Source organism: Mustela nivalis (assembly GCF_964662115.1).
Source record: "Mustela nivalis genome assembly, chromosome: 5".
Lineage (NCBI taxonomy): Eukaryota > Metazoa > Chordata > Mammalia > Carnivora > Mustelidae > Mustela > Mustela nivalis.
Window position 1 is genome coordinate 156,642,277 of NC_139024.1, and position 9,907 is coordinate 156,652,183.

The 9,907-nt window shown below is 38.1% G+C and overlaps 1 pseudogene across 1 annotated transcript; it reads right to left on the reverse strand.

Moving 5' to 3' along the window:
- On the reverse strand, positions 1-7,102 carry LOC309865349 (putative olfactory receptor 2B8 pseudogene; annotated as a pseudogene). The gene is made up of 3 exons: positions 6,940-7,102; positions 2,843-2,980; positions 1-1,771 (listed from the first exon to the last, which is right to left on the reverse strand). The product of its transcript is annotated as a putative olfactory receptor 2B8 pseudogene (transcript).
- Between the last annotated feature and the right edge of the window lie 2,805 nt (positions 7,103-9,907).

The window sequence follows — 9,907 nt, forward strand, 5'->3', positions numbered from 1 at the left end:
TTAATGATTAATATATATTTTATTTCTTCTTTACATTTCCTCCTAGTTAATCTGGTAAGCTCCAGAGAACATGGAATTTCCTGGGAGTAAGAGGTCATTTCCCAGATTTTTAGAATATCTCCCTGCATTCAAACTGTATGGGGCTTTTGGCAGGTTTGAGATACAAAAGCATTGATCAGTGATGCCTGGGTCAAAGAAATTATTAAATGGGTTGAAGAGAAGATTTAAATATACTCTATCAGGATTGATGTTAGCAGGATTTTCTTAGAGCTGAGGATTTCTTTTTCTCACAGATGCCCACCTACTTCTGTGAAAAAGCTGTGATACAGTCAACCTATGGACCTCATAATAGAACCATGATCACAATGCAAGAAAAAATGATATGTCTCCAACAAATTGCTAGAAAATGCTAAAATGTTAATATTTCTTACAGGGTTTTAGTGTTCCAAGGGTTTTCAGTGTTCCAAGATTCTTAATTTCTCAATTTCCTATGTATGTTCCTGAATATCTTCTTCTAAGTAAAAATAAACTAGCATTCCTAAATGGGGGTGGGGAATAAGAAAAATAAGAAAAACCTGTGGTGCTTTTAAAAATAATAGTATGATGCAGATGCTCTAGGACACTAGGTCATATCTCTGGAGGTTGCATGAATCGATGAGCTTAGATTTTGAGCACTCACTTGTATAAAAGAATCAAGTAAGGAAATTCCCTTGAGAGTTGTCAGAAGAAATTTTGGATGACACAAGAAGGTCATAGTCATCTTAAATACCCTGGCAGTCAAAGTCCCCCATCAAAGGGTCTTCCCTGCTCAGTCATCTGGAGTCCTGGCCCCTGCAAAGTACCTTCTTCATTGCTCCTGTCACATCCTTGTTCCTCAGTGTATATATGACGGGGTTGACCATGGGGGTGACGATGGTGTAGAACAGAGAAACAAACTTGACCTGATCCTGGGAGTAGTTGTTGCTGGGCTGGAGGTAAGCATAGATGGCCGTGCCATAGAACAGGGAGACCACTGTGATGTGGGACCCACATGTGCCAAACGCTTTCCTCTGACCTGCAGATGACTTTATTCTTAAGACCGCCCTGACGATCTGACCATAGGAGACTGTGATTAATGCCACAGGTATGAGAAGGATGACCACACCGACAAAGAAGACCTCAGACTCATACACAGTGGTGTCTACACAGGCAAGCTTGAGCAGTGCGGGGACCTCACAAAAGAAGTGGTCTATTTTATTTCTCCCACAAAGTGATAAAAGGAAGAGGAGCACTGTCTGCAACGAGGAGTTGCCAAAACCAATGAACCATGACGCAGAAGCCATGAGGGCACAGAGACGGGGGTGCATGATCACGGTGTACTGCAGGGGCTTGCAGATGGCTGCATAGCGGTCAAACGCCATGACCCCTAACAGAAGGCATTCCGTGCATCCCAGCCCTAGAGCAACAAACAGCTGAACTACACAGCCACCATATGAGATAGACTTGTCTGCTGTCCTGAGATGAACCAGGAGCTGAGGGACAGTGCTGGTCGTGTAACACAGGTCCAGAAAGCTTAGGTTGGAGAGGAAAAAGTACATGGGAGTCTGAAGATGTGGGTCCAGTTGGGCCAAGGCAATGATGGTGGCGTTTCCCAGCAGAGTGAACAGGTAGAAGATCAGGAGAACCACAAAGAGGACTAGCTCCAGTTGAGGCCGGTCAGAGAACCCCAGCAGGATAAACCCCATGAAAGAGCTGCCATTCTTCTGTTCCATCCTCTGCTAGCACATGTTTCCTGCCAGGATGAAGCATTTAGCAATTTTAAAAGAAATCTTAAAAAAAAAAAAAGAAAGAAAAAAAAAAATAGTTGACAGGGGTAGGGTGGATCTCTCATATTAAAGTAGGACCATAGGATTTTATCATTAACTACTTGAATGAATGATGTGATCATTAAGTGCTGGATGATAATGAATAATGAATCATGGAGCACTTCATCAAAAATTAATGACATACTATATGGCGACTAATATAACATAATAAAAAATAAAAATTTTTATAAAGAATAAACACTTAAGTAAATTTAAAAATTGACATAATTTATCCCAATCCAGTTTTACACTATTACAAAAAGAATATCATTAATATTTAGTATAAGAAAAATGAAATAATGCATATTGTCTTTGAATCAGTCATAGGTACAAAAGGTCTTTCGGCCTGAGCTCAATAAGACTAAAGTACTATAAACATATACCTACATTTTAGAAAGAATGGGGATAATGGAAAAAGAGGGAGGGTAATCAGAAAAAATCAGAAAGAGATGCAGACAGAGGGAGAAATGTTATTTCAAGTATGTATCTCATGATTCTACAAAATTGGATTTGCACATACCTCACGTGCAATAGAATACAATACAATATAATCTCAAAAATGCATTCAGAGGGGCGCCTGGGTGGCTCAGTGGATTAAGCCGCTGCCTTCGGCTCAGGTCATGATCTCAGTGTCCTGGGATCGAGCCCCACATCGGGCTCTTTGCTCAGCGGGAGCCTGCTTCTCTCTCTCTCTCTGCCTGACTCTTCACCTACTTGTGATTTCTCTCTCTGTCAAATAAATAAATAAAATCTTTAAAAAAAATGCATTCAGATACAGGAATTGAAAACCTAGAATGTATTAATTCAAAGAATTCAATTACATGCAAAATACCACCACTACTCTGCACACAAACATTTTGACAGAACTAACGTATTTATGAAAGTTGCACCAATTTTTGATATGGTAGGGAAAAAAGTAATAATCACAGAGAACCAAAAACATTACTATCCAAATACAGTGCTTAACTCTTCCTTAAAGATGCTTGAAATTACCATACCAATTTAATAGGAACTCCAAAAATTCATTGGCCCTGCATATCCATTGAAATCAGAACCCTGAAATCCAGTGGCCAAGACTTTCTTCTTCCATCTGCAGACTTCTGTTTCACACATTACCAAGTACAGGGCATGGAATCCTAAAAGAGGTAAGATTTTTCACTATCAACATTCTAATCAGATTAGTCATTTTAAAAGTTATCTAGTGGTGTAATCTATCTACAAAGAAAAATGCTTTACATCACTCCCTATGATAAAATAATTAAATATATAAATACGTAGAGATAAAGACAGATACATTCTCAAAGTAAAGTAGGTTAAATCACTATAATGGAAACCTCTAAGTACTAGAAGAAAAGTTATAAAGAAAAAAATATTTTCATATACAAAATCTCAGACATCCATTGATATTAGACTAATTACCAACTTTCTGAAGCTATCTTGCAGAGTTAGTCACACTGAACAAACACATGGCTAGCTCTAAGGCAAGTCTGATGAACATTGTCATCCAACTGATTAGTACTGAAGAAGCTCTATCCCAACAAAACAGACGTCAGAAAATGACTATTTCAGTTCTATCATGTTCAAATAGTTAAGCATACAGTACATTTTTAATTCTTCTGAGAGTTTCAAAATCTGAATCAGAGTAGACCCATTGATGTGTGAGAGAAATTGGTACAAAACTGTCCTAAAATAAATGTATCTAAAATCTGAATAGAGGTTATAGAGTTCACACTATTTTATATGTCCTCTGATTTTCTATAAAGTTGTGGTCAGTATTACCCAGAATAAAAAATTATGCACAAGTATTTCTTGATAGAATTATTATAAAGGCATCTGAAAGAGTCTAAATGTGCAAAAAAAGAGAATATCCCCAGACTCACATATACTCAGAAGAGCAAAAAAAATTAAAAATTAAAAAAAAAAAAACATGTTTCAGTCTCATGCACATACACACACAAATACAGATACACTTGTCTTAAGTAAATTGCTGGCAACTTTCCAAATGTGCCTCATAAAGGATACACTAAAGTGAAAGAAGACAAAAGTGAAATGCTAACTCCTCCACGGAAAGCACCAATATAGTAATGCAGCATTAGAATAAAATAATGTTGTAATTTAACATTATCCTATCCATAAGGACTAAGAAGGCAGATGAGAAAAGATAAAACTCCAGCAAGATGATATTGTACAAACGCTTTGCTGCTTTATAAGATTATATATGTGTGTGAAAAAGTGCTCCACATCACTCGGCATCAGGGAAATACAAATCAAAACCACAATGAGATATCACCTCACACCAGTCAGAATGGCTAAAATTAACAAGTCAGGAAATGACAGATGCTGGTGAGGATGCGGAGAAAGGGGAACCCTCCTACGCTGTTGGTGGGAATGCAAGCTGGTGCAGCCACTCTGGAAAACAATATGGAGGTTCTTCAAAAAGGTGAAAATAGAGCTACCCTACAACACAGCAACTGCACTACTGGGCATTTACCCTAAAGATACAAACGTAGTGATCCGAAGGGGCATGTGCACCCAAATGTTTGTAGCAGCAATGTCCACAATAGCTAAACTATGGAAAGAGCCTAGATGTCCATCAACAGATGAATGGATAAAGATGATGTGGTATATATACACAATGGAATACTATGCAGCCATCAAAAGAAATGAAATCTTGCCATTTGCAACGATGCGGATGGAACTAAAGGATATTATGCTGAGTGAAATAAGTCAATCAGAGAAAGACAATTATATTTTCTCCCTGATATGAGGAATTTGAGAGGCAAAATGGGGTGCTTTGGGGTGTAGGGAAGGACAAAATGAAAAAAGATGGGATCGGGAGGGAGATAAACCATAAGAAGCTCTTAATCTCACAAAACAAATTGAGGGTTGCTGGGAGGAGGGGATAGGGAGAGGGTGGTGGGATTATGGACATTGGGGAGCGTATGTGCTATGGTGAGTACTGTGAAGTGTGTAAGCCTGATGATTCACAGATCTGTACTCCTGGGGCAAATAATACATTATATATTAATTTTTTAAAAAAATTTTTAAAGCACATGTTACTTGGCAAGAGAAAAATGTTATTAGGTATAATAACAATAAATAGATTCTACAAAATAAAAGAAGATGGCATTCTAAGTAATAATTACCATCCAAAAAATAATATAACAAAAAATGACACCTCATAAAAATACAGTTTTACAACAACAATTAAGAGAACAGATATCAAATGGAAGAGGTTAAATATTTAGTGCCGGCCCACGGGAGCTCTAAATATTTAGAGCCATCATTGTAGGTGTTCAATGCTGACATATAAGTCTTATTTCATTGGAAGAATACATATTTCCATATACTAGCTGGTCAGTATACAACTACACATTGTAAAGACTGAATATCTCAAGATAGTGTCTATATTGAAGATATTTCAAATGCATAACATTCACTGATATATTTGACATACAAACCCTGCCCTATCCAGTTCCTAGTGAATCCTGAAATCGTGTTGGCAAACTATGAACAGCCTCAGGGCTACGAGTGAATCTCTTCGCATTAATGATGCATCTGTTTCATAGGTCTGAGCTAACCTCAGATATATTACAACAGGCTCCTCAGTAAGAATTGCATCAGACTTAGTCCTGCCTTAGCACTGGCAGCCTTTTGTCTCTCCTAAGAGTCTGTCACTGGCTAAGAGTTGCCCACACTCTGTTCCTGAGACCTCCTTGCAAAGCAGATCCCTCTCAGCTGAGGGCAAATCTCTGAAGAAGGGAATGGCGGTGCACCTGGCAGCCCATATTCCTAACACATAGGGTAAGGATCAGAGCAGCAGCCAGGTAAAGAGCGTCTGAGCGGGGCCCCAACAGCATTCACACAGAGTCCATTCACGATCCTGTGCAAGGATAGATGGATGGAACCTGGTATACCTTACACATCACCTCAGTGCAATTATACACATACACACACACATACAGACACACACAACTTATCATTTGCCTAATTCATGAATTAAACATTCAGGATTCTTCTTTTTTTTTATTCAGATTGGTATTTGTACTCACTTGAATGGTCATCATTTCTTATTAAAAATAACATGAAAATAGAAAAATGCTGACACAATATTCACAGAATGGAACTCCCCTGTGGTACTTACACCATAGCATTTTTAAAAATCCATAATATTTTATATTTTAGATATTTTAGTAACTCTTAAGAGAGAAAATGACCACTTAGAAACTATAAATACTGATAAGAACTTTTATGCATAGAGAACAAATATTGTCTAATTTCACAGACAACAAGGACCAAAGAGAAAGCATGGAAACAAATAGTCTAATAGTTTTACCATATAGTCTAATACTAGTCTAATATTTTTACCCATATACATACTCTCTTATTCTATTCCTGAAGCCCATATTTTATTGCCACTAAATATTCTTTTTTTTAAAAGATTTTATTTATTTATTTGACAGAGAGAAAGATCACAAGTAGGCAGAGAGGCAGGCAGAGAAAGAGGGGGAAGCAGGCGCCCTGCTGAGCAGAGAGCCCGATTCGAGGCTCGATCCCAGGACCCTGAGATCATGACCTGAGCCAAAGGCAGTGGCTTAACCCACTGAGCCACCCAGGCGCCCCAACCACTAAATATTCTTAATTAAATGATTATCCACATGTGCATACACAAGTATAATGAATGTATTACAGTAAAATGAAATGTCTAGGAATGACTTGGTGGAGTCTATAATGAACAATTAAGTTTACTTCTTATATTTGGTGAATTTCCATGGTCTGTTCCTTTAAACAATGGACTATATATGCAAACCAATACAGCTTTTCTGTTCCACGAACAATTGTAACTGAAAATTAACTAACTTACAATTCTTAAAGCAACACAGAGACCTAGTTCCATTTCACTCACTTTGCTCACCCTCTCTGTGGGTTCTAAGCTATCTCCCTACCTCTTCCAAATCACTGACTAAAGACGGTACTGGGCATTTGTACTCAGACATGTAGAAACCTTTGTGTTCTTTGCAGTAAATGCAAAGGTTTACTATACCAGCACTGGCTTATCCATAAATTTTTCCTAAGCAAAAAGATACTTGCTCACAATGACTTCACATGTCTTCATGTGGTACAGATCTGCACTTTGCCTCTAGGAGGTAGGAGATGAAGACTTGCAAACTCCACTATGGTTTCCCGAAAGCAGTGACCTGGCTGTATGACAGGGAGATCCTTATGAGCACAGGAGAGGTGCTGTGACACTCAGCTGTGGCTGGGCTGGCACTGAGAACCAAATGTGTTTCCCTGGCTGACATCTCTGGGGAGCAGACGCCCCACACTGCTAATGAGCCCCTGTCACTGAGCTGTCCAGAGATGGCCGTCCTCAGGGAGAACGATGATCAAGGGCAATGTCAGAGGAGACTTCATCTCTTTCTTTTGTTTTTTCACATATTCAACAAAGGACAATAATTCCCTAGATTTCCCCAACCACCTGAGTCTCATCTGTGAATGACTGTCATAGTTTCCAAGACACTTAAGAGTTTTTCATCACAGTTGCCCAAGTATTTACATCTATAAGTAAGAGTCTTTCAGTTACTTAATTTTTAATGTAAATATGCAAATAAATTCTTAATTTCATTCATAACCCATTTCATTCATTACCCATTCATAACCTATATATATATTAGCTCTATCATATATATAATATATATACACACATAATATATATATTAGCTCTGTGATCCCATATATATCCCATATATATCTATATATATCCCATATATATATATGGGATCACAGAGCTAATATATATATTTTATATATAGATATGGGATATATATAGATATATATGGGATCACAGAGCTAATATTATGGCAATTCTTATCTTTACCATAAATATTAAAGAAGGCAACCAAATTTCTAATGTGACAAAGAAAAAAAAACTTCAAATCCTCTACAACACTCTTCAATTTATAGCCACAGGTTTTAATGATGTACTCAAACGATTTTTAAAAATTATCTATGTATTGCATGGAGCACTGGGTGTGGTGCATAAATAATGAATCTTGGAACACTGAAAAAATAAAATTAAAAACAAAATTATCTATGTTTTGGGTGTTGGGGAACCCAGTCAGTTAAGCATCTGCATTTGGTTCAGGTCATGATCTCAGGGTCCTGGAAGTGAGCACTGCATCAGTCTCCCTGCTCAGGGGGAAATCTGCTTCTCCCTATGTCTCTGCCCCTCCCCCTTCTCATGTTTGCTCTTTCTCTCTCTCTCTCTCTCTCTAAAATAAATAAATAAGATCCTAAAAAACATTATCTCTGTTTTTCATAAAACATACATGGTTTATTTAAATTGAACTAGTCTTCGCATTTAAGTTCCAAATGATTTTGACTTTACCAGGATAATTAAAATAATCACTACAGAAAAATAGAAGGAAGCTGATGGGTTTATGGTTATTTCTGGTAGGTCCGTAAGTTTCAATTTCATTTATCATGTTCAGCAAAAAGAGATAAACTACTTCCTGAGGAAGATGTTCTTAGATTTGAATTTTTTCAGTTATTCCCATCCCAGTTAGATCCCCTCCTGAGAGCTGGAGGGAGAACAGGCAGCCACTGGTCCGGGTGTCCTTTGAAGAAAGAGGGAATCACAGTCCTGCTATTACGCTTTGCATCCCAGACCTCACTCACTGGCAGCCTTACACGCTCAAATGGCTTTGATAATAGTGAGGCATTACCTAGCAATCTGACTCACACTCACATCCTAGATTGCATATTATCTAGGATAACGCTTAAGCACCTACTCCAAGATATGCATGTAAGAATGGTCAACAGCATCATTGTTTGTATTAATGGAAACTAGAAACAATCCTAAAGCTTGTAACAGCAACCTAGGTAAATTGTGCCCTGTTTTCACAAACAAGTACTCTACAACAATATGAGTAAAACTATGGCTAAACAGGGCCATCTGGGCCGCTTACTCGTTAAGCATCTGACCCCTGACCTCAGGGTCATGAGTTCAAGCTCTGTGCTGGGCTCCACGCCAGTGTAGAGCCTAGTAAAAACCAACTTCAGCTAAACAAATAGAAATAGTGTTTTCCACACAAAGTACTAAGCAAATGATGCAAGTTTACAAGGATTACAAAGTAATCCTTCCCTCTACATAAAGTTAAAAAATAGGCAGAACAAATTACTGTTTATGAATTCAAATATGGGTGGTAAGACTATAGTTACAGTAAAAAACTATAGCGAAAACTAAAAATGATATCAAAAGGCTGATTATAACAAAGTCAAGATCCAAATAGAGAGAAAGGTATGCAGTTGGGTAGAGTCCGAGGTTCTGTCCAGGTTCTAGTTAAAAATGTCAATATCGGGCCACCTGGGTGGCTCAGTGGGTTAAAGCCTCTGCTTTCAGCTCAGGTCATGACACAGGGTCCTGGGATAGAGCCCCGCATCGCATAATTCCATAATTCTTTACATTGAACGTATTTTTAAAGGTGTTTGTCTGTTTGTTTGTTTGTTTTAAAGATTTTATTTATTTATTTGACAGAGAGAGATCAGTAGGCAGAGAGGTAAGCAGAGAGAGAGGGGAAAGCAGGATCCCTGCTGAGCAGAGAGCCCAATGCGGGACTCGATCCCAGGACCCTGAGATCATGACCTGAGCCAAAGGCAGAGGCTTAACCCACTGAGCCACCCAGGCGCCCCTACATTGAACATATTTTTATACGACAGTGTTGTTCCTAATATTATATCTATGACGACGAGAAATCAGGAAACAAAGACATAATATAAAAATAATATAAATGATGAAGAGTATTTTTTTTAAAGGATGAAAGTGGCTGATAAAATCACATTTGGAAAAGCTAACTTTAGGCAAAAAAGATACACTATTAAGCATTTGTAAGGAATCACACATGTAAACGACAATGAATACCTGTCAGAATAGGATTTTACAGAAAAGCAACACAACTGAAAAAGGAGGGAGCAGGAATGCTTCTTCAGCAGGAGCCTTGCCACTGTCCTCTCTGCAAAGCTGGAATTGTGAGGACGGTCCTTCCTCTGAAAGATCTAAATTG